A 26883-nucleotide genomic window follows, 5' to 3' on the forward strand; every position below is an offset into this window, starting at 1 on the left:
AGGCCTGAGGCCAGCTCCTCATCTCCCATCCTCTCCTTAACCCACTTCAGTCAGCCTCCTGCTGCTACCACTCTACAGAGACTACTCTTGCCGTGGTCACCGGTGCCTTCACACAAACAACCCAGAGCTCTTCGTCCCAGAGCTCCACTCCCCAGGCCTTCCCTCATAAATGAAAGAGCACTGCCACACGCCCAGTCGCTGAGACCAAAAACCTGCACTTGAGTGTATCCTGCTCCAATCTGTTAGGACTTCTTGTTATCTCTACCTTCACTGGTACCCTGACCGCTTTTCTGTCTGTCACTTCTGACTTGTATCGCTGCCACTGCCTAACTTCTCTGCCTCCCAACAGACTACAGTCTGTTCTCCCCAAAGCAGCCAGGAGAGCCTCTTCAATTAAGAGTACTTTATGCGCCTGCTCCAGATCTGCCAGAGGCTTCCCATCAAACAAATACCTTCTTCCCGTGGCCTGCAAGTTACGAGGCCCTGTGCGGTACGGCCTTGTCCTTCCGTGACCTCATCACCTATGCTCTTTCCCTCATTCCCCGCTCGGATCACAATGGCCACCTTGCTTTTCCTTGAACACACAGAACAAGTTCCTGTCTCAGAGCCTTGCACTTGTCCCCTCTGCCCGTAATGCCAGCGTACCTGATCTTCCTCAGTTCAGCCAGGTCCTGGGTTCAAACATTACCTCTTTAAAGAGGCTCTTCCTGAGCTTTCTAGTAAGCCCCTCTAATCACTTTATCCCTTTACCTTGCTTTCTCTTCATGGTTTTTACCACCACTTGAAATAGTCATCTTTTAAAAAACACTCATTAAAAAAAAACACTTATACTTTGCTATACACCTGAAACTAACACAACACTGTAAATCAACTGTACTCCGATAAAAAAAAAAAAAAAAAAAAAAAATTTACGTCTTCCACACTTGCTCCATAAAGGCGAGAACTTTATTTATCCAACTTGTTCTCTCCTCCACCCCCCACATGTAGAAAAGTGACACAGAGTAGGTATTCAGTGACATGGTATTTATGACATGAGCAACTTCTTGGTAGCATTTAGCGTTTGGACCATACTCTCCTTCTTGAACCTCTCCTGGTGTCTCTTAGGGTTCTCTGCTGGGTTTCCTACCACTGTAGCCACTCCTCTGGGGATCTGTCCCTTAAGTGCTGACAGTCTCTAGTAGGATCTATCTTCTACCCACTTTTTATTTTACATACTTTCTCTGCATTTTAACAGCTACACTTAATTCCCTCCCTCTAGCTCAGATTCATGCTCCAATCCCATATATTCAAATGATTACTAGACACTGCCATTCTGCTGTCTCGCAGGTACATCAAGCTTAACTTGGCTACAAAGAAATGCCCCTCTTCCAACCCAAATACTCTCCTTCCTGCATTTCCTAGCTCTCCATATGCAAGCACCATTCCTGCCTCTCTCAAGCATGTGCTAAGCACTCCAAGTGGCCTGTAGCGCCAAGAAAAGGCCTGTGTCTGATCCAGTACCCACTGAGGGGTCTCTTTTCAAAAGGACAAGCCTCCTGTCCTAAATTCTGCCTTGATAGGAGCAGGCAGTGAGTGGCCTAAGTATTCCTTCCCTGCAGACCACGCAGCTGACTTTCCCCCCTACAGGTTTGCTATAGGGAGGAGTAAAACAATCCCAACTACCTCTCACTTGAATATGATTTATTATTCAAATGATAAAATCTTACCATAGGAATTAGGAATGGATGACAAAAAGGTCCTTACACAGCTGTAGCTTAGCAGGCTAACTAGAGTAAAGCCTTCTGAAGTCCTACTGGCACCCTAGTCCTGGGCAACTTCACATGCAGGCAGTAAGAGGACAGCAGGGATGGTTAACACCATTATCCATTATCCAAGGAACAGAGAACTGAGGGCAGTAGTTCTCAGTCAGGACACACATCAGAACTGCCTAGGCAGTGCAGTCTGGGACTCAGCTTCAAACTCCCCGGAACCTGTTTCTGCCTGTGGACCAGAGCGCTCAGTGATTGCCCCGCCCGACCACCACCACACGCGTCGTCTGTGTGTGCGTGTGTGCACTGTGCGTGCGTGTGTCCCCTCAGGTGTGGAAGGAGAAACCAGAAATCTCTCCTGCTGCCTTTAATATCAATTGTTTTGTCATGAGAAAAACAATGGCAACGTTTTAAATCATAATGATGATTAAAGCTCAAATGTGTATACTTTACTTTCTTTTGATAGGTTTCTCTTAATAAAGTTCTAATGATCGTTTCAGGAACCTACTTTCATTTGGGAAAAACAGGACCATACCATGTGTACAAGGCAGAAATTTCTACAGATGCTTTATGAAAGAAAAAATATCTTACCAAAGTTACTACTGCACCTTCAGCAGTTAGCTGTGCGGCACTAGAAAGAGTATGAACAAATCCGTAAATGAATTTGTGTTCAGGATCATGCTCGAAGTATTCCTCTGGAATCTTTTCTCGCTGAAGGGAGAAAAAATGCAATTTAAGTATCCACGGAAGAAAAATACTTAAAAGTACCCTTAAGATAGCAGTCTTCACACTTGGGCCCACGTGCCCCTTAAAATAATTCTGATTGGGTGACATGTCTTGTAGTCTTTTAAATCTAAACAATGGGATCCTAAAATACCACAGTGATCCAGTACTCACCACCATTCATTAAAGAAAAATACAGGCACAACCGCAGAAAATTTATGTATTTCCACGTTCCTCCCCACAGAATTCTAACCAAATGTAAACTATTGGGTTGGCCAAAAAGTTCATTTGGTTTTAAGTAAAAATAAAAGACACAGTTTTCATTTTTACCAAGCATTTTATTGAACAATATATTCACTAACCAAACAAACTTTTTGGCCAACCCAATACTTTTAGGCTCAAAAGTCTTGCTGATCACCATATGTCATACTTTTCTGTAGTCAACTTTGAAAACACATTTCCAGTGTCCTGTAACCATAAGGCTCTAAGAATGTGCTGTCCTGTACAGCAGTCGCCAGCCACGTGTGGCCACAGAGCACCCGGAGAAGTGAATTTTAAAACTTTGTCATTTTAATTCGTTTAAAATGTAAACAGTTTTCTAATTTTCTTCTTAGAGGCCTTATCATATTAGGTTTATTTACAAATATTTATATTGTTTGATGCTATGGAACATCATCCTTTAAAAAGATACATTTTCTGTTACTTGGGTATGTTTACTTACCTGCTCACTATTCACACAAAGTGCAACTCGGTTCATATCCATCAACCCCTTATACAACACGCCTTCGGGAAAATGACTAGACACAACATGGCGTGGGGAAGAAGACTTAAAGGAAGATGAATTTGACTTCGAGCTGGAGGAAGTAATTTTCTTCTAGTAATTAATTTCAAAGCAAATCAGCATGAAATAAACACAACTGTATAAGAGAAAAATACCACTTCAATAAAACTGACACTTACTGTGAGTGGATGTAATCTCTCATCAAAAATATCCAAGGATCTATCTGCAACTCTATAAAATAAGAATGTGCATTTAAAAAATTAATTCAGGACTTACTATCTTAGTAAAATATCGGCTAGGAGTAGAGAGAGGGGTAGAGGAAGCTTAACCTTCAACGAAGCAAACAGTTTTATAAATTCTTCTCCTGGATTCCACCCTTAGAAAGGTTTCCTGACCTATTTTTACTCAGCACATCAAGTTCTGTGAAACCTTTTCTACAACAACCAGCCAGAGTTGCCTCTATAAGCACTGACCCTCCCTAACAGGCAATGCTAGTAAACCAATATATTTTCACCCCTCTAACCTCACACTGGAATATGCAAGAACATTTTATGAAGCAGTGGTGGTGGGCAATAAATTCTTCTCACTTCAATCAATGTGAATATGAGATTCATGGTTTTTTCCCGTTTTTTTCTCTTTAGTTCTTTATATCCTTATTGTGTATTTCTTCTTGTCTCTTTTAAATAGTTTGAGTTAAAAATGTAATTGTCTTTTTATTTTAAAAGAAACCAGGCTTTTTAATTTAAAATTTCACCACACTAATACACTGCGCTCATTTGAACAGCGCTTCTCTAAATGTGGTCTGCAGGCCTCTGGGATTCTCCCCTATCCCCTCCTTCAGGAGGCCCAAGAGGTCAAAACTGCTTTTATAAGAATACTAAGACACTACCTGCCCTTCACATTGTGTGACATTTGCTATGGATGTATAAAAGCAAAAGTGGGTAAAACTGCTGGTTTCTGAGCATGAATCAAGGCAGTGGTACCAAACTGAATTAGAAGTCATTCAATTATTCACTGCCACTTGCAGTTAAAAAATCTGCTTGAAGAACATCCTTGATAAAAGAGTAAAAATTAATAGTGTTCTTAAACCTTGGTCCTTCTTTTTAATATTCTGAATAAGTGGAAAGTATGCATTAAGCACTTTTACATACTGAAATATGGCTGTGTTAAGGAAAAGCACTTGTGACTTGGCGGTAAGTCATTTTTTTCATAGAACACCATCTTTATTTGAAACACTTTTTTCATCGAACACCATCGTTATTTGAATGTACAACTGACACAGTCATTCTTTCAAAAATGAACAAAGTGAGCCTGTCACTTCAAGGAAAATAACTCTAAAGTTATTTGTTGCCAATGATAAAATTCAAGCCATCAAGCTAAAAATATCAGGAGTTTTGGAAAACTTCTACCTTCGATTGTGAACTTGACAACTTCTCAACACTTAAAAGACTTTTCTGGTAAGACTGGTGGTGATACTAACAAAAGTGAGTTTTTGACACTGTCTAAAGAAATGTGAACCAATACTTTCCAAATGACCAATGTATAATATTATAAAGTCAGGTACAGGTAAAAAGATCTACTCAGTATGCATGACAGATCAATGGGTATTAATTTAACATAGTATTTATTACAAGTTCATTGATATGATTTAGAATTCCATTTTAACTAATTTAAGAAACTAGCACATGCAGACTTTTGGTACAGTATCAAAGAATATACCAAATTATCTGAAGGCTTTAAAAATACACCTTTTTCCAACTATATATCTGCAAGCGGCTGGATCTTCTTCATATTGTTTCTTCAAAACAAATGACTGAAGACAGAATAGATATGAGAATCAGCTGTCTTCTATTGAGGAGATACTTTTCTCTCAATATTTTTTGTTGTGGAAAATAGTTATTTTTCATTAAAAAAAAATGACTTATGTTGAACACTGGGGTTCCCAATCAGGGGTGATTTCGTCCCCCAGGGGACTTCCGGCCATGGCTGGAGACAGTTTTGGTTGTCGTAATGTGGAGGGAAGAAGGTGCTACTGGCATCTAGTGAGTAGAGGCCAAGGGTGCTGCTATATATCCTATAACACACAGGACGACACCCCACAACAAAGCATTATCTAGCTCAAAATTTCAATAGTGCTAAGGCAAACCCTGTTTTAACATACAATGGATTTAATTTTTTAAATTCTCAATTTCAATTTCTAATACAGTAAATTATCAATATAACCCATATAAACAAATACTCTTTGGAATGCTCAGTAACCTAAGAATTAAGGGTCCTAAGAGAAAAATAAATGATTCACTTCTATATTGTAATAAAAGCACTCTAATAATAAAAGCTTATGCCAGTAACATCTATAGTTATTACCTAACACTAAACTTGATACCTTGTAAATTAATTAGCTGGAATAACAAGATAGGTTTCAAAAGAGCTCACCTGTTCTTGATGTGGTAATATATTGCTAAGGTCATACTGTGGAGGAAAAAAAATACATTGTCATCACTGATTTTTATCATATCAGGCCTGAAGACATTTTTAAAAAGGGGTTAGCAAGGAGGGAAGACCTTCCAGAGGCCCAGTGGCCCCGAAATCCTCGAATTCAGAACAGTACCACATGGGTGCTTTCCCCCTTGTTTTAGGTTCTTCAGCTTTTAGCAAAATTAGGAGACCCAAAATGCTAGATATGCTGTTAGAAGGCATGTTTTGGTTGATTATTATAATATATAAATTATTACATACTTCCCCTGTCATTTGTCCTTCTACCCACAAAACCTTCTGTCCTGTACAAGTTATATCTATCTATACACATGCTTAAATTTAAGCCATATAGTAGTTTGTGTGTGGGGGTGTGTGTGTGTGGTTTTTTTGTTAGCCCCTGCATTTCAGTTGATTTAGTTCGCTATCCACCTACCCATCCGTTTTCCATTATTTCCCTAAAAGTAAATAATAAAAGTGCTCTATACCAAAATGATTTCAAATCACTTTTACATAATTATTAGAAAATTTAATAGCAAAATTTTATAGCCACAAAACTGATGATAGGTCTAGCTATCCTGAAATAAGCAGTGCTAATAAGACAGCATAATACTACACAGTATCCTATTAATGACAGGTATTTCCAAATTATTTTAAATAAAGTATTAACGAACAGATAGATACAAGTCCTTAGGTAGTCTTTTTTAAGTTACTATATTCCTAAGTTATTCACAGATGTTGTATATTAGGCAACAAAGGGGTTCTCTGGTTAAGTTATATGCTCCCCTTTGTTCTCAGTGTCTAAAATGAAACTCAAAATAATTGAGGGAAGGCAAATCTGAATTTTAGAATAGGTCTATAGAATCTTAGCACTTGTATAAAGGCCTGTAACACCGTTAGCATCAAAGATGGATACTTCTATAGTGCTTCAAAGTTTCATCTTCAAATTGATTTTAAAATCACAGCATTAGAAGTTTTATGATGGAAAGGACCACTGAACCGTAGATGACATTTAATTAAACCACCCATTTTACAGATAAGGGAACCAAGGCTTAAAACTGACTTACCTAAGGTCCCACTAATTATCAGAAGCAGTTCTCTTTCTCCTGCCCTCTAACCAAATAGTGGCTCCCAAGCTCAGCTGCACACTGGGATCATCTGAGAAGCTTTAAAAACTGCCTGGCTTCTGCTTCAAGATGTTCTGATTTAACCGGCACTGGGTATGACTTGGGCATCAGGACTGTTTTTAAAGATCCCCAGATGACTGCAGCGTGCAGCAAAGTTTAGGGATGAATGAGTTAGGGTTAAGATCGGAGAATCACTCGGGATGCTTTTGTCCATATAATCATGCTTCACATCATTCCCCATCTTGTCAACAGGTGTGTGTGCGTGGGTGAGAGAGAGACAGACAGACAGACAGACACACAGACACTGTGTCTTGGAGGCGGGGGCAGGCGGGTGGACTTTGTGCATCCAGAAACATATATCTTGAAAAGTTGCATAAGTGATTCTAATAAGGCTCACCTACCCCACTGAGAACAGCTACCCCACTGAAAACTAACCCCATGATAAACATTTTCAAAATCATTCCTAAAAGCCAATTGGCCCTATTAATTTTCTCAGTAAACCTTTATTTCACCAATAATGAATGTGATGAATGATCATTTCTAAAACTTCATGAGAGCAAATTAAAATTTACTGTACTTCCAAAAATTAGACTAGGTCGGGAAAAAAAAGGATGAAACCTTCTTGTCTGAGCAAGGTAAATCTTTTTTTTTTTTTTTATTTTATTTAATTTTACTTAATTTGGGATGCATGGGGTCTTTGTTACTGCGCGCGGGCTTTCTCTAGTTGCCAAGAGCGGGGGCTGCTCTTTGTCGTGGTGCGCGGCCTTCTCACTGTGGTGGCTTCTCTTGTTGCACGGCACGGGCTCTAGGTGCGTGGGCTTCAGTAGTTGCACACGGGCTCAGTAGTTGTGGCTCGCGGGCTCTACGGCACAGGCTCAGTAGTTGTGGCGCACGGGTTTAATTGCTCTGCGGCATGTGGGATCTTCCCAGACCAGGGCTCGAACCTGTGTCCCCTGCGTTGGCAGGCAGATTCTTAAACCACTACACCACCAGGGAAGTCCCTGAGCAAGGTTTACTTTCAAAGTACTTTTGAATTATATACTGGACATCAGACTCTTTTGAATTCAAAAGAAGCTGCGACTCTAGCCAAAGTAGAGTGGTTTTTGTACCCACAGATTCAGTGTCTTGGCTGAAGAAAAACATTGAGTGATTATGTGATAAGTGCCCAAACTCAGGACTTTAGAGATGGGGCTCAGTTTTTGCTGAAACATGACTTGACTGCAACTATTATTGTAAGCAAGAGAGGAAAGTTACATTATTATGACTGTGAACTTGCTGTCTTTAATTAAAGTAGAAGTTACTGATAATTTAAATAGCTAAAAAAAAAGCTGGCACATTAAAAACCAATTAAAAATACAATTAGCTTATAAAATTAAGACAACAAATAAAATTAAGGATAAGGACATTAATATTTTCAAATAGCATTTCCCAAACTGTGTTCTGGAAAATCAACATTCATATCCTAAGGAGATGTTAATGTTTCGTGGACAACCGCGAGGGAGGAGGCAAGAAGCTCTGCATCCCGTTTGGTTTTTTTCTCTTAAATAAGCTTGAAAGGTTCATCATTAGGGTGTTTTGAAAGTGCATCTCCAATTGTGGACTATGAGGTGCTCCCAGAAATTAAAGAATAGTTTCCATCATCATGACACTGTTCGTGTCTCCTTAAGTATAAGCCTGACCACAGCCATGTTTCCGAAACCTCACCTCTTTTATTGTTCTCTGCTGTGAGTGATACAGTGTGTTGGAGATATATATATATAAACAAAACTTAAATGTGTCTATTAAGTTAAAACCTCAGTTGAACAAATTTCATCTACAAAGAAATTAAGCTTGAGTGTGTATTTCTTAAGACTGGTTTGATATATTCTCCCCCTCTTTGGGGGACAGGAAGGAGAAGTAAAATTTCATACAGAAAGAGTGCAGGAAAAAAAAAAAAGCACAGTGGGATAAATCTGACAAACTCCAATTAAATTTAAATGCAGATTCGCTTTGGTGCCAGCAGGGGACAAGCTGTTCCTTCTTCTAAGAGCAGCTTCCAAAGTAGTGCACGTTGTTTGAGGACTACAACTCATACAGTAATAATTGTCTCTAGAAACAGCCAATCAAAAGCACCTCTCTTTCTCACTGTGTTCAACAATGGCTTAGCAACAGAAACGCGTCAAATAAAGATTTATACTTTTTCTGGGATTTCTTATTTGCTAACTGGCTTTCCCTTCTATCATGCGCTCTAAGATTAAAATGGAAACTGAAAATTCATATTTAGGTCCTTGAAATCAATCTATAGTTGACACCAGTTTTTTAACCTGATCACTGAAAAGGACAATTCAAATGAATGAACTTATGTATGGCTAGGATGCTTTTAGCGATAAGGGGGTCTGTCACTCAGCCCTTGGCAACCTACTTGTACTCACCATTTTACTGTGGTTCTAAGATTAGGCTGGCTGACCGTGCTGTCATCTAGAAATATTGTTGAGCATGAGCTATACTTTTTAGTAAGCTGCCCTGGAGATACCTGAAGGGGAAGGGAAATAGAAGAAAATGTCACAGTAAGTTAAACCTATCAAGTGTGTGTTTTTCCTCGGTTAAAATGTCAAACGATAAAGCATTAAGATTTTTCTTACACTCCATGAACTGCCTGAGTGTGATATCATGTGCAGCTCTATGGGAAACCTCTATACTCTGACTTCCACAGACGAGCTTTGAGAAATGGGTTCTAAAATGCTGCCTTGATATAGTACCTATAATCAAACCTGGCAAGCACCTATTATAAATTACCTTTATAATAATGTAAAAAGTTTAGAATAAGATTTCAGGGTTTTTTCCTTAAGCAATGAAATGCAGCTGAGATTTCCTATTTCTATTCATTTACTACAATAAAACGTAATGCTTTATATAATACCGATGTAGGAGCATTTCACTGCAGTAAATGAACACCAATAATAAATGTTCAGGAGACAGTGTGACGAAACAAACGTTTTCCAATCAGAGGCTGGGCATGCCAGGGCTGCTCTATCACTAAAAAGCTGGGGGCCATAAGTCTCTCTGGGCCTCAATTTCCTTATCTGGAGGACAAAAAGGTACTGCTTAAAGATTCTCTCGCATCCAAAAAAAACGGATAAAACAACTCTGAGAATTTAACTTCTCACTTCATGTTTAAGTAAGACTGCCATTACATTACTCAAGTGAGAACCTCAGAGAATACTTGCCATTCATTTCAAAATTGTACTAATTCTGTTCTACGTGTTATTTGACACTCCTGCCTCACCCATGCTGCTCTCTGCCTGCAATGCCTTTTTCTTCCTCCTGTCCCAGCAAGCTTGACCCCATCTGCCTCTAGGATCCCTTTGCCAGCAGGCACACCACAAAACTTCTCACTTTCTGCACACTCACACATCTAATTTACCAACTGTTCCATGGTCTCAGCTGCTTGCATAGTACCACCCTCTTAAGTAAACAAGCTTCTCCAGGTTAGGAAGATTCTTCTCCTACCACCAGCTACTGAGCACAGAATCTGGGACAAATTAGGATTCGACAAGTGTTTGAGAAATTATTTAAGATCAGTTACAACTGGAGGTAAATCTTACTAAAGGTACAAATTCGTGAGAATTTATCTACAGTGGTGTTGGATAGGTGACAAAGAACTTTTTGAGACCCTCTAGAGAATGAACTATCTTTAAAACACTTTAGAAGTATCCATTTATTTGTGAAGAGCCCATGAACACGGCAATAGTCAAATACTAAAATGGCCTAAACTATGTTAGGACAACTCTGTTCCTTAAAGTAAGGCCAATAACCAAATCCCAATCACTGAAAGCCACTGGAAGGAAGAGTAGCATTCTTTAATACCACAGAATACGAACAATTTTAAAGCTGGGTTTTGGTTTTGGTTTTTGTTTGTTTACTAATTCAGATGAGCCTTCCTTCCTCCTATTCATATAAAATAGTTTTCACCATGCTGTCACACTCTCCCATCAATGTCCTCCACAAATACATGAAAGGTGAGGCAGGGAGAAAATCTAGTTGATGCTTTTTAAAATACAGAGCATTTAAATAAAAATTGCCAGTATCCAATAATCAGAAATATCCAAATGGCATATATAAAACACCATTTTGCTTGTTTCAGATGCTTTATGCAAAGCCACTTATTCCTTATTAACAAAAAGTTCTAGATGTAACATATTTGAAACAGTATCACTATTTGGAAGACTAATTTCTCCTTCAAGCTAGAAATGTTTTAAACTAAAACTCTGATATGGTCCTTAAGCTATTTGGTTAATGTGTAATTTTAGAATCTCAAAAAACAGATACAGCATGAAAAATGAAAATTCACTCATTCAAATACTTTGATTCTAAACGAAGCAGGTTATCTTTTAAGGTCACTACTATTAGGGTATAATATGACATACACTACACGTAATAAAAGTCAATTCTGACCAAAAATCTATATATATGAGGGGAATAAAAATAGTAAGGAAATGTACCAAAATATAGACTAGTTGGTAGAGCTTTGGGTGCTATTTATCCTGTTTTCCTCTATTAAAAACTTTTTTTTCTATTATGAATGTATATTGATTTGTCTTTGGAAATATTACTGCTAAAACATTTAAAATTTTTAATTAGATGTGCTCTATAATCCTATGGGGGCTCATTTAAGTTGTATCAGCAACTTACAGTCTACTGGCTCGATCCTACAAAAGAAACACTTCCACAGGCCTACTCCTGAAACTATTCAAACTTTCCAGCATCTAGTGTTCACTAAAGGATGGCAGAATTGAAGCCTCTGAGCAAAGCCTAGATATGTTAGCTGCCAGCAGATTACTTTCCTCTCATCTTGCTTGAAAATTTAAGATAACTGTCCCTTATGATTAAAGCTTTACCATTGCTGGCTCACAACCTCAATAAACTGCACTGACACACATAAGGGTATAAAATGCAAATACAAAAAAAAAAAAAAACAAGTAGCAAAAAACACTACTGACAGTTTAATGTTCATAGGTATTATTTCAATTGGTCACTGAAGAAGAGTATTTATCTTCATTCAGCACTAAGGACAAAATACATGGACTTTTACAATCTTTATAAGGGGAAAGGTTGCTTAGTAGACTGCAGGTTTAATGGTGAAGACTAGAAAATAATCATACCTAGGAGGCTAGTAAGTAACAACCCTCAAAGCTTATCATTAAAGGTCAAGTACCTGTTGAAATCCTGCCCCCACCCAATGACTCTTCCCACTGTGCCTACCGCCTCTGATTTTAACCCATTAAAAGAATAAAGCTGGAGAGAGCGAGAGTACGAAGTGCGGCAACCCGAGTCATGGCAGGACAGGCATTTAGAAAGTTTCTTCCCCTCTTTGACCGAGTATTAGTTGAAAGAAGTGCACCCGAAGTTGTAACCAAAGGAGGCATTATGCTTCCAGAAAAATCGCAAGGAAAAGTATTGCAAGCAATGGTAGTAGCTGTTGGATCAGGCTCTAAAGGAAAGGGTGGAGAGATTCAACCAGTTAGTGTGAAAGTTGGAGATAAAGTTCTTCTCCCAGAATATGGAGGCACCAAAGTAGTTCTAGATGACAAGGATTATTTCTTATTTAGAGATGGTGACATTCTTGGAAAATATGTCGACTAAAATAAGTCACTATTGAAATGGCATCACGTGAAGCTGCCCGTTCCCCCAATGGCATCACGTGAAGCTGCCACTGAAGTTCTGAAATCTTTCATCCTGTAAATAATTTCCGTGTTTCTTTTATAATAAAGTAATGATATCCAAACTAATGATATTCATTGTCTCTGAAATTTTGTTTTCTCTGTATTGATTTAAACATTCCCAAATAAAAGTATATAAATGAAAAAAAAAAAAAAAAGAGAGAGAATAAAGCTGAAGTTCACTTTTTTCTTCCCCCTTTTCACAAGTTTTGGATACGTTTATTAAGAATCAATGACTTTCACTGAAAAGTCTGTAATACTCCATCTATGTTGCACATTAATGGACAATATGGTAGGGTGAGTGGTTTGAATAGAATTCATACTCAAGGCCTTAGTAGAAAAGTATAATATTCTAATTATAGGTATAATCAAAAATATTGTCTGAATTAATATCGTTAATTATATTGCATTAAACTTCAAACTCAGAACCTATATTCAAAGAATAAATCTAAGTTTGAGTAGACTGACCACAAATCTATTTCCTCTCCCCCTTCTTTCAGATATCATCTCATTAGAATTAAAGGCATTTTTTAAAAAAGCTATACATAAGACAGGATAAACAGCAGATGATTTTTAATGTTTGAAAGGTGAAAAGACTAGATAAAGGAGTGGTAACTGACATGGCAGAACAGAGGAAGCACAACCTTGGTACCTACAGAGGCTGACTAGGACAGGAACAAGAAAACCAGTTTGTCTTACAGAACCCAAGGCAGGCTCAGAGTTCAGAGGCGTGGTCCCCAAATCCTTGCAGTGAGGCCCATCAGTTAACGAGTTGTCCAAGTGATGCTTCCAATTAGATCTTAACAGACAGCCAAGGACCATCACACGTTTGAGGGAAGCCCCCAACAAGTAAGAGATCAAAACAGGAAGAAGGAATGGGACTTCCCTGGTGGCGCAGTGGTTAAGAATCCGCCTGCCAATGCAGGGGACACGGGTTCGAGCCCTGGCCCAGAAAGATCCCACATACCACAGAGCAACTGAGCCCATGCGCCACAACTACTGAGCCTGCGCTCTAGAGCCCATGAGCCGCAACTACTGAAGCCCGCACGCCCTAGAGCCTGTGCTCCGCAACAAGAGAAGCCACTGCAATGAGAAGCCCACGCACCCAACAAAGAGTAGGCCCAGCTCACCGCAACCAGAGAAAGCCCACGTGCAGAAACCAAGACCCAATGCAGCCAAAAAATAAATAAATAAAATAAAATATAAGGACGCTTTAAAAAAAAACAAAACAAAACGGGAAGAAGGAATTGATGGGAGTGATAAAAACTCAGGAGCAAATGAAAACTTGAAATTGCATCAGTGAAAAAAAGAATGACAGGATATAAGAGAACTCTATAAATTGAAAATAAGGTAGACAAAACAATATATTCAATAGAAGGATTAGAGCACAGTCAAGGAAATCTCCAGGAAGCAGGACAAAAAGACAAAATGCAAAGCAGGAGGGGAAAAAAGTTAGCGATCTGGTAAGTCTAAGACTTCCAACATCTGAATAATAGGAACCTGGAAGAAAAAAACAGAATATCAAAGAAACACACCAAAAAGGTCTATACCAAACCAAATTATGAAATTTCAAAATCCCAGGGAGAGGGAAGGTACTAAAAGGTTCCCGAGAAGGAAGGGATGGGGGAAAATGACTAAAATCGGTCATGTACAATGTACCATACAATGTCAACAGGTTTAAGAGCAACAGTGTAAATGAGAAGATGAGAGGGAAATGTCTTTAGAACGGCAAAAATTAGTTTCAACTGAGAATTCTATACTTTATCAAATAGAAGGAGTTTCAGAGAGGCTAGATCTCTCTAAACTTTCTGCCCATGTGCCCTTTTCCCAGGAAAATGTGCTCCAGTAAAACAAGGAAGTATAACAAGACAAGAGGGAAACAGAATCTAGGACATAGGGGATCCAACATAAGAGAGCAGAGTTATGTGAGATCCCAGATGACTTCACACAGATATCCCAGGAAAAGAGGCATAGAGCAGGCCTAGGGGAACACTAGTCTATATGGGAGTAGGAAGACAAAAGATTGGGGCAAAGTGTCTCCAAGAAAAAAATGGAACAGATGTGGCTTAGTAGACGGAAAATAGTTTTCATAGGCATGTGACAAATGTTAAAACATTTGGGGAAAAAAATAGCTGTTAGAAAACAGGCAAGTGAATATAGTCAGGAAATTAATTCCACAGAAAAAATGAAGAATGTGAAAGCAGGGAGACCGGGCAGGGAGCTACTTACTGCATTTGGCTGTGTGAGATCACGTTGGCTAGGAAAAGGGGGATTGGGTTATCCTAGAGAAGTGCAGAAGTGCTCCAATTTCATTAATATTTAAGAAAAAGAATGAAGGGTGTACAAGGAGGAGGCACAGTCAGAGAACTCTATGGCTCAGCAATGCACAATATTTGCAGAGTCGTAGTAATGTAAACATTGATTCTGATTTAATAAAAACTGATACATGTTGAGGGAACACAGGGAGGGAAATAACGTCATGGTGGAGCGAAGAAGCTCAGCTTTCACCTGCTATGACAAGAAGTCAATGGACAGTGCTAAAAATTAACTTACCTGTTATACTTTTATTACTTTGGTTAAAAAATAAGATCAAAAAAATAAGGCAAAAGAATTTAAGGCAGATCTTTATACTACAACCGTATTAGTGAAATTTAACGGAAATGTCAGAACCCTTAAAAAATGGGCACTACTAAGTCAAAGACTTTCCTGAATCCATTTGATAATTAGGAAAATAGAGATTTAGAAAATCTACAAAAAAGAGGTCCATGCTAACAGTATTGGATCCATCATATTTTTAGGAATCATGGCAGACATATTTTTAATTCAAACTATTAATTTCTTAACTTTTCAACTGTTTACTTACATGGTTGAAATGGTTGCTCCTCCTCTTTTCCCGCACTAAGAATAAAAAAAATTAACTGATGAATTCTGATACAAATGCCATAGAAAAATAAAAGTAGTCACTAATTATCTGATGGATTACCAATAACACAATGAGATAAAATTCCATTCTATTTTTTAAAATAATTTCCAACAAAATATATAATTTAAATCACCCAGCAAGATGAGTCCGATAAATAAAATCTAAAAACTTACTTTCACTTTTTTGACCTAATAGATATTCTGTATTAGGTACAAATAAAAGACTCCCCATTTACAAAAGAAAAGGACAAAGCAAATTAGGCCAGGTGAGAAACTTAGCTAATAAAAAAATGTACCTGCTGCATAGCTGAACTACTAGCCAGGAGTATTTTCTAAGTCTTCATTTACACACAGCTTACTTTAATTACCACAATCTACAGATGACAACTCTACGAACCAGTTTCTGGCCAGGCACTCATCTCCGAACGCACCAGGATCTCTGGAAGCATCCTGAACCACTTAATGGTAACCTACTCAAATACCTTACTGAAAAAATACACAACTGGAAAGTAACCTATGTTAAACGTAAATTTTAAAATGAGTGTGCTGACCTAAATGAACATATCTACAGCACACAAAATGGTTTTGCTCCAACAAAGGCCAAAAGAATAAAAGCCTGAAGAGGGTCTTAGGCCACACTCTTGCTCACATTGCCTCCTTTAACTCCAGACAGGCATCACAGGCACGGATTCCTTAAGGCTGAAGAGAGAGACAGGCATGGGACAGCTTTTCTTTTACTGTCTCCAGAGCCCCTCTACATGTGAGCAGCTCATGGCTCTGGAAGAAACTGAGAAATAGAGCAATCCTAACCAGAAAGGAGTGGCTCAAGTACACACACTAGAAAAATGCAAGTTAGAAACCCCAGGAGCTTCCAGGTTGGTGAGCATGTAGTACCCTTGCAGAGGGCATCAAAGCTCTGTGCCCTGTCCCCATGCCTGGCCCTATGCATCTCTTCCATCTGGCTGTTCCTGAGTTATATCCTTTTATAAAAACCAGTGATCTAACGGAAAAAAACAAAAAGCGAAACAACAACAACAAAAAACCAAACCTCCGTTTTTTATTGTGCTGCATCACTTTAAATATTATGGAATGTTCACTTCTTGTATTCCTGCTCTCGTAATCAACTGAAAAACTTGGTCACGTATGGCTTTTTAGCAAATAAACTAGGATTTAACATAACATTCAGGAAGACAAGCAGGCAAGCAGGAGTGCAAAAAATTCTACGGTTCTGATTCTCATCTTAAAACAAGGAGGACACAGGAAATTTATATGAGTTTCACATGCTGAGGATAATCTTCTGGAAAACCCCATATGGCATGTTGCTCTTATTACCCTGGCACAGCACTACATTAGGATGAGAAAGTTTTGAATAGCTTAAAAGTTCTGAGTAGCATAAATCTGGATGTGAGATAGGCTCGTCTGGTTGAACACTGTGTAAAACAGGGCCAAAATCACAAGGCTCAATTCCCATATATAACAACTGATTTTTCTGCTTTGATCAAATGAAAACCTAACTGTGACCTAAACCCTATCATTTGTCTTTAACATATGTGCTCTTCGGAGTAAGGGGAAAAGGACAAAGTAGCATGGAGAAATAGACCACATCTAAATCATGTGGCCAGTTGACTATGTTGATAAAGAGGTGGCAAAATGTATAAACAGATAGTCTAAGTGTTCTCCTCCCTAAAACACTGACAACTAAAGGAAACTGTATCATCAATATATTAAAATAAGACAAGTGAATACATAAAAAAGTGAAACATTTAAACCACTGTAAGAGTTTTTCTAAATACCTCCTATAATACACAAAACAAAAACAGTTTTCACTCTTTTTCTCAGGGAAAAAAAAGCATTGCCTTACCATCTGTTTGAGATTTGCTCGGAAAAATGGTGCTTGCCCTTGGGTGGTCAGAAGGGTTTGGTTCCAAAGCTAAGTCTGTATAGGAAGAAGAGAAAAAGGTGTGGTGATTTAGTTGAGTAGAAAAATACATGATTTTAAAGATAGCTACACATTGATTGAAACCACTTATTAATAGTCTTGAGAAGAGCTTTTAGTAATGACAAAAAGGCAATTTTAGTAAAGGCACAATATAAAAATTCTATTGGGAAACAGCAAAATTGTAGAAACTCTCCATACATGTGGACTAAAACCATGGCTATGTCTTAGACTTCTTTAACTTGCACCTAAATAATCTATGCCATTTTTAGATGAATCATATATGTGACTCCCCTCCTATTTATCAATTAAAAATTCAGTCACCCTCTTTTAAAGCTGATATTACTAGCACATTCCAGGAACAGTCTCAAGAAGCAAGTTATGCTGTGGCCAACTACTGTCAGATACCAGCTCAATATATCAAATATGCCAAAACGAAGTGAGTTGCTTTTGGCAAATGTTCTTCAGACAATCAAATGGCTAATTCTAACTCCATTCAACAAATGAACTCATTTCATTGGCTGTGGTTTATCTGGGGGCTATTCATCATGGCAGATTTAAGAGGACTACATAAAAGTTCAATGTTCTAATCTAGAGGAACACTTCCATGAGAGTGATTTTTAACTTTGCCCTCTATTTCCAAAGCTAAACTCACTTCTTCATTCCACGCTGCATGATCAATTTGGGGCTTCAATAAGAGTACTTTCTGGAGCAGATCATAGGGCTACTAGAAAAAAATTTTGGCCATACCTACACGAAAAGGTGGGTCTGCCTGTAGCCCACCTTGCACCAAGGTGGGATAGCGTCTTCTATTTAGGCAGAAATACAAAACAAGCACAAGCTACCACATAGGATCGTAAGGTTGTTGTTTCAAACAAACAAACAAACATAAAAGCCCTATGACACTTCCTCAGCAAAGTCCATCTCAAACCATTTAACCAATCTTTTAAGAAACTGGACCAAGATTCAGATAAAGAGTAATGGTTAAGGCAATTATTTCCCAAACCACATAATAACTGATCTGTTTTTGAAAGATGGCTTTGATGGTCAAAGTGAAATACAAATATATCCCTGCCTCTTAGAGAATCCAAAGAATACACACATTGATATATTAAAAACTAATTAGTCTAGTAGTGAATTCTGTCTAACCCAGCATTTCACAAATGTATCTACCTAGAATCCCCTTTTCCCACCCAGAAAGAATGTGGCACGAACAGTAATTTTGGACTTCCCGTTTTAACAGGAATCTGAGCCATCCATTTTAATGTCATTGCCAGCACTAGTAATTTACAGAGCTAAACCAACTGCTTTGTTCTTCATGAAAATTCCTTCACTGAATTTGAAGTTTATCAAGCTGCTTTTGGAGAAAATATTCTATTCAACATTTTTATGTAAAAGACCCATACAATTATTTTAAAGTTTTTTTCTCCTACATATTTGAAAAATTAAGACAATGGGAAAATAAATTATTTCAGCTGTACACAAAATGGCAGGCAGAGACTTTCACAGCTGCCTCTAACCTATAGCTTCCGAAAGAATTCATGACTACTTACCTATACCAAAAAGAAAGTAAATAGACTACATTTGAATCTAAAAAATAAGCAGAAATGTTTGCAAAGTAGCTGTCTTATTTATCAGTGTCTATGGCATGGTAAAACTTAACAATTTTCAATGGAAGTCCAGGAAAATTAAGTGCCAGAATCAAAGAGAAGCAAGCTTTAACACACACACACACACACACACACACACACACACACACACACACACACACACACACACACCGCCAAACCAAGATGTGCTACTACAGATCTAAATATAAAAGTCAAGAAGGCTGGGATAAAAGAAATGACAACATGCAAAAAAAAAAAAAAAGTAAACTGAGCCCAAGTGACCAGAAAAAAGCTGGCACTCTCCCTACTCTATCCTAGGGGGTTCAAAGGTAGGCACAGGACCCAGGACCGGCCAATCAATCACAGCTGTCCTGGGACGTCCCAAGAAAAGAGAAAGGCAGAACTGTACTCTAGGATCCTTAGCTAGTCTTGAGCTGCTGGACACTCCCCTTGCTATCATGAGGGGAAAGGCTTTTCAGGAGACATCAACAGAGGAGAGCAGAACTGAGGAGATCAATTAACTCCTGGGTCAAGTAGTGCTTAACTCTGTGATGTTCTTTTACCTTGCAACTGAAGGAGACCTGGTTAATCAGCAGTACTGATGATCACACTAAAGGTGGGGAAAGGTAAAAGTCACTTGCTCATTCCTTTAACAAATATCATGAACAAAAATCTGCATGAGACAAAACGATGCTCTGTTTAAAAATTACACACAACCATTCACAATCATTAACACACAATGATTCACAACCGTTACTTTTAGTTGCTTTTCTTATACGTTAAAAAAAGCTCTAATTAGTGTACAATTTATGTCTTCTTGTTACTAACAAGCGCTCTCCACCCCACTGTTGCATATTTATTGTTTAATGAATACACACTGGCCCATCAAGTGTTATTCCTATACTGGACTTAGCCAATCCCCTATTGCTGGGGATTGGTGCTTACAAAGTTCTATTCTTAAAATATTATGAGGAAAATCTTCATGCACATAGTTTTTTAAAATAATGGTTTTATCTCCGTAGCAAAGATCTTCGGAAGTGGAATGACTAAGCCAAAAGGTTAGATCACTTTCACGGCTCCATGTACAAAGCTAAATTGCTTCCTAAAGAAGGTGGGGGGCACATTAGGGTATAATGCTACCAATCATGACATTTTGAGTTCCTACCCTTGCTTTGGATACTTGAAAAAAAAAAAAAAATTCCTACTGATATGAATGAGGAACCTCACTGTAGATCTAATTTGTATTTCTTTTGATTACACAGTTTGACCATTTTCCCACAGTTATCAGTGTTATTTCCACTTTGGTGAGTTGGCCTATCATTTGAATGTACTGTAAACATCAGGGCCCTACTGCTGTCAGTTTGCATGAGGTTTTCAGAAAATATTAATCTTTTGTTTATAGCCTATATAACTAACAATTTTCTATATAACTTGCACTTTTTGCTAATGAAAAATACCACATCACTATCTTATAGAATGGACATGTGAGCCATTAGACAGTAAACTCATACATACACACAATATTTCTGCACTTCCCATGAACTATCTTCCCAAGAGCCTAAGGAGACTATGATAAAACCTACCACACTCTTCACTATCACAAAGGTAAGACTGCCAACTATTAAGCAAAGCTTTACCACCCACCATCCCTCTCATCCCTCTCCCCACCACATGCACACACAGTAATTTAGAGACTTCAGGAAATTACTGTGCATTCAGGAAATTACATGGATTCTTCCGAAAGTTATTTCTTTAGAAACCTCTAAGAATGTTTTACCCAGGAGAAATATTCTTGAGCTCATGATTAGGGGTTATGATTAAAACTGTATTTTAAGACCCATCATTTTTGTATTATCAATTTAAGTTGCAACTTATTTGACAGCATGATAGGTCGATGTAGAAAAAGTATGATTAAAGAAAAATTAAACTCGGTCTTAATGTAAACATTCCTCAGAGGAAACCTGTAAAACACCACCGACACTGAATACTGTTTTTCCTCCAATCTAAGATTCTACCAGTTGTTAAGATCCATCTCAATTGCAGTTGTTAAAAGTGTGAAAACATAGGCAACTTAGAACAAATGAAATGCATTACTGAAGGCTAAAAGTGTTAAAACTATGCTATCAAACTGTCGATAAATGATTTGTCCTTGTTAAAATATTAGAGGGAGAGGGAAGTGACCAAGAAAGCATCTGACAGAAGCAGCATATTTCAGAAAGCGATTAATATCGACATATTGATTTCAATATATTCCAAATAAACAGGAGATGTCAGCAGTTTCTGGGCCAACTGCTGAGCACCAGTTTACTTAACGGTAACCACTGCATTTACTGAATTGCCCTAGCATCCCTATACTGTGCAGTGTATTAGTTTTATGGCTCATAATACAAACATTACAATCTTTACAATTACCATGTAAACTGATGATTTCATCTCTGAGTCCACACTTTCCACCGCAGTCAGGGAGTTCCTGCCAGCCAGCCCTGAGCTGGGCTGCCTCACCAGCGGGTACACAGCAGGCTCCTGCACCTGCCAGGCTACTGCTCACCCAAGCCTTGATCCTGCTTTCCTAGCTTCTGACAATCCTGGCTTCCAAACTTCCCAGCTCTGGTTTCCAACTGCTTCTGTACCTGCCTCTACCCTGGTTCTCAGTTTTGCCTTATTTTAATCCTCAATCAGTGTTACAGTGATCATGACTGAGAGGTGACACATAGGTAAGTACACCTGGCTTTATATATTTCTAAAGAGTACTTTACTCAGTTTCTTGGACTTTTAAGAACCTTTCTGGGTTGCAAGTTACCTTCATTTCATTTCACATTACGCAGTGTTACTGTTTTAACTCTTAAGTTTTATTACTTTAATACACTAAAACAACAACAACAAAAAAGGCTGAGAAAAAAGGTAGTATTCCAAAGAAGCTCACATAATGTCAACAATAAATTCTGTTCCTATATGCCATGCATTTGGAATTTACAGTCCTACTCTCTATCAATACTCATTTTTAAAACCTTGGACAACTCAATTTATACCTAAGAGAAGAATTCCTACACTACCTAACTCAGAACATGGTGAGAATCAAATGAAATGCAAGAGCAATCTATATACTACAGCCTATTTTAGACCCTTATTAATATCGCTTTTTTGTTCAAGCCACTGTTGGCTCTCACCTGAGCTACCGCACCAGCCTCCTAACTGGTCTCCCTCTCTGCTTCCTTCCACCCTTACAGTCTATTCTCACACAGTAGCTGGTCTGATCTCCCTCCACCCTCTCTACCCCCCTTCCCTTTTTCTAAGAATTAACATCATTCCCCTGCATATAATCCTTCAATGGTTTCCCATTACAATTAGACTAAAATTCATATTTTTTGGTCAAGGCCCACTAGGCATACAAGGTCTTAATCCCCCATATTCCTCCTGGCATTCATTCACTCAGCTGCAGCCACCCATCTTTCTGTCCTTGGCACGCATCAAGCATATTCCCTTCTTAGGAACTGCACAGAAGCCTCTTCTCCCACAGCCTCACATGGCTCTCTTAGGACTGCTCATGGGTCGCTTAAGGAGAGAAGCTGTCTTTAACCACCCCTTGTAAAACTGTCCTCCTCCCCAGCCCATTACCTTCATTTTCTTTCTTACTGTTCTCACTACCTGATGTTATTCTTGTGTCGTCAGCCCCCAGGCACCTCTAGAAAGTAAGGACCTGAGTTAGGATACGGGTTTTGTCTTGTCTAACCACTGTTTGTCCTGCCTCTGGAATGGTGCCTAATAATCATGTTTCAGTGTACCCAAAACCAGTTAAGGTTCTCCCAATTTTCCCACATCATCTAAGATTTCTTCTAATGCTGTCTTTTGATGTGTCTGTCACCTAAGACCAGAGTTAATTTCAGATCTCTTAGAGTAGTAGTTTAGTTACTCAGAATCAAAGACACAAGACAGGTTACCAAGAACCACGAAAACCTAAAAGAGGAAATCTAATGTTCAGTGAAAAATCAATGGTAACTTTAATTTGGGAAAAGAACATTTAATGTTAAAATACCTTTACTACAAAGTGACTCACCCTAGGAATTTAATTAAGTCATAAGACAAAGTGTACAATCAGAATGCTATAGGGAAGTATCAATATAATGCATCAGTTTTTATCTGTGTCCCCTGAATAAAGCATTATAATGGGATTATAAAAGATGCTCAACCATAAAGGCTGGGTAAATGAATTATGCTCCAACCATTCGATGGCACAGTAAACAGTTGGTAAAAGGCAGGCTGTAGAGCTATGCACAGTTGCATGGAAATACATCACCCTGGAGCACTCTCTAGGTGTCAGCACAGTTCCAGGAGCTTCATGTTGTTACTTTTCTTTATAACACAAAGTTACAAAGTGGCACATAAAGAACAATCCCATCTTTGTAAAATAAACACAATGTTATGTTTATATGCATACAAAAGGTTCAGGAAGAATCAACACCAAAATATTAATAAAAATTCTGGATATTCTGAGTGTGAGTGAAGGACTTTTCTGTGTTTTCTCAATCTTTCACATCAAATGTTCATTAATACTGTCACCAAAAAAAGGAAAGATCTGTTGCTCAGAGGTTTTTCCACATCATATTGCCAATTCCTTCCCTACCCACTCTTCAGGGGGATGGGAGGTAGGGGTCACTTGAGAGAGCACCTTTCACCAGAAAATTAGCAAAGCTCCTAAGGTCAGAACATAAAGGTTGTATGAAAAGTTGATGAATAAAAGGAAAATCAGACAATAGGACCGTAGCATCTTCTTTTCTATTATGACACTACCATCAGTTATATTAGATATACTGTTAAAGACAAAGTAGTAAAAAATTCTTTTGAGTCTATCTGAAATCTATACTACGTTCTTAGGAGTTACTTTTTTGAGATGGCTTGAAGAAATCATGTTCTTCTCCAATGTTTCTGAAGAACAAGACAGAGCATCATTTATGTACGATTTTCTCTAAGTAACCAAATAATTCTTCACTGTAGAAAAGCCAAAATGTTTTATATCTGAGTAGGTATTTCTCAGTTTCCAGGGAAACTGATACAAAATTGTCTGAAATAAAGACATGAAGAGCAAACTTCCAATGTGCCTGTACTTTATATTTGGTGTTCTGACCTTGTTTCTATGGAAACTTAATTAATAGGCAAATGCTGAAATTGAGGTTTCTCTTATCACTTTATCGAATGCCCCCCCAAAAAAGACAAATTGAAATGAAATTTTAACAATCATGTTAAACATAAAAAGGTAAATTCTGTACTCATGAACTCTATTTTTCCAGTTCCTGATTTAGCACTCCTTCCTTATCATACATAGTCGTATGCTAAATGCTTAGTACCTTACCTGCCCGCTTACCAGCTTCCCCTAATGTCCCTCTGTCCAGGGCATTCTCGGCTTCAATTGGATTTCACCAGAACAAACTCTTTAAATTATATCAACGTGTTTACCTGACTGATAAATTTAGGCTATTTCATGACTTCTACCTTTATTCATATCCATTGCAATGTATGTACAGACAGAGAATGGAGAGGTAAATGTTGCTTCTGAGTTGTGTACAATAAACTGGAATGGCAATAATCAAAACTGGAGTATGCTGAGATAGGCCTAACTTATGGATAAATTATAAAATATAAGGTGCACTCTAAACAGTTTCTTAAGCATCCCAAGAACTGAATTTGGCATATCTACCACCTCCCAAGTCTGTCTCTTTTGTTCAGTAGCTGTGTTACACAGTCATTTCAGATCTCTAAGTCTTGGCTTCTTCATTGGCAACAGAGGGAGAATATATACGGGCCTTATTTGTAGATGGAAGGGCCGAGTGAAATACACAAGAAAATGCATTGTAAATCTTAAAAGAATTCTATAAAGGTCCAATTTTCGTCTCTCATCCTACACTAGCCAACTACTAACTGTTTTTAAAAATCATTTAGAGGCTTACCTTATAGCAACAAGCAGAGCAGTTTTCACAAGTACTTACATGCTTTGTGTTTAAAGCTACAATTAATTCACATAATTTGTTCATTCTTTCACAATATCTAACGATTCTGAAAAGGGAGTACTTTCCACTTACAAAGCCACGTCCATCATAAGGGTGAATCCACAGGCTTCATTATTCTAACTTTTAAAGAAATTAAATAAACCCAACTAAAATTTAAATAGAAGAGCTGTAAGACATTTCGTCTATGAAATAATGAAATAATCTCTGGCATTTAAATGAAACAAATGGGCCAGTGGGGCTTTAACATCTTTATGATACAATGTTCTATACTTCAAAGAACAGTCTTTATTAAAGTGCCACTATGCTACCCAGAAATTTTTTTTTTTTTAACCTAGAGCCATCCCTTTCCAAAATTCTAGAGGCAAAAATCAAAACATTTCCTCTCTTCTCTCTCTCCTCTCCTCCCCGACAACACCCACCCCCAGCCACTTAGTCTTCAGAACTTTTACCTGAACATTCTTAAAGTTAAATAGTATTCTACTTGGGTGGGGGGGCGGAGGAGGAGGGAGCCATGGAGACATTTTTCTGCAGGATGGATGTGGTATGTTAACTCCCAAACCTTTATATTACAAATTACAATCTGAATTTGTTTTTTCTCCTTTGAAACTTCTGTCCAGCAGTCTCAGGAACCACCTCACCCCTCCCTTAGAACAGGCAACGTGCAAAAGAAGTCGGTTAAGGCTGTGCAACTGAAGACATACTTGTGTCAAAGTGGGAATTTAAAAGTAATCAGAACTCCACGGGGTCTCCTTTGGTAAAGAAAAAAAACCCAACAACTATTCTCTGCAGCCGTGGCAGTAACGTTTCACACCGTTCACAGTTATTTTAAGCCCCTCTCCCACCATTTTCTTTCCTATCGTGTTCAAATTATAGTTAGAAGGGATAAAGTAGCTTCTATCAGGGCGACTGAAAACATTAAAATCCAAAGAATTTTAGTTAAGAACACCACACTGACTCTGTCCATCTCTATATCGAATTTAAATGACAAATCCTCTAATGTTTGTCTTAATTGTCTCGAATATCAACTACCTTAACAAATAGAAGTCTATCATCAGGCCCTTACCTAGTTCCTTCGCTTAGGTACCATCTGGATAGGGAGACGGGATGGATACGCCAAAGTTAGAGTATTTAAGTTTGCATTAAGAAAAGAGAGAATACACCAGAAAGTCTCTGCTAAGTCCCACGAGATGTTAAATAGAACCACGAACAGGAAGGGCCGCGGATTGGAGGGTCTCAGGCCGGGCTGGGAAATGGGAACGGGGGAAAGAATTGGGCATTCGGGTAGGGAAGAGGGAAGGAGACTGGCCGGACGCGACTGGTAAAGAATAAGGGGTGGGGACGCCAAGCAGAGCCAGCCTTCGTCCCCGGTGCCCAGCCCTGGGAGAGCCAACTCCGGGCAAGAAGGAGCCCTAGGCGGCGTCTCCCTCCCGGGGGACCCTGGGGGCGGCGGAGGCCAGAGGTAAGCCCGAGAGCAGACGGCGCCGACCCCGCGAGGGGCGAGGCGCGTCAGCCGCTTCTTACCTTCGGGCATCTCCCGGTCGCTGATGTGCTGCAGGTGGTGGCCTTCGCCACCTGCGAAATCCAACTCGGCGGGTTCCACGGTAGCCGCCGCCGGAGCTACTGCCACCGCGTTCCCGGCCGCCGCCTTGTAGACCTCAGACTCGCAGTCCGGCTCCGCTGACCCCCTGCGCCGGCCCGACTTGGGGCTGGCATTGGGGGACAGGCAACAACACAGCGAGTTCCCCATGGGGCGCCTTCACTCCTCACCGCCGCCGCCTCCGCTCGTCCCCCGACTCCGCCGAGCTCAGAAGCCGCCCCCTCCCCCAACAATGGCGCGGCGGGCACTGGCAGCCCCGGGCTATG

At 39.0% G+C, this 26883-nt stretch overlaps 1 long non-coding RNA gene and 1 pseudogene across 2 annotated transcripts in view; one reads left to right on the forward strand and one right to left on the reverse strand.

Annotated features, from left to right (window-relative positions):
* LOC309662635 overlaps nt 1–26883 on the forward strand; it is a 930148-nt gene that overhangs the window by 549280 nt on the left and 353985 nt on the right. The window lies entirely within an intron of this gene.
* LOC309662925 (cyclin-Y-like protein 1 pseudogene) lies at nt 15390–26796 on the reverse strand (annotated as a pseudogene). The gene is made up of 3 exons (XR_014268414.1): nt 26542–26796; nt 17334–17408; nt 15390–15448 (listed from the first exon to the last, which is right to left on the reverse strand). The product of XR_014268414.1 is annotated as a cyclin-Y-like protein 1 pseudogene (transcript).

This window comes from Balaenoptera physalus (genome assembly GCF_965194825.1).
Source record: "Balaenoptera physalus genome assembly, chromosome: 6".
Taxonomy (NCBI): domain Eukaryota; kingdom Metazoa; phylum Chordata; class Mammalia; order Artiodactyla; family Balaenopteridae; genus Balaenoptera; species Balaenoptera physalus.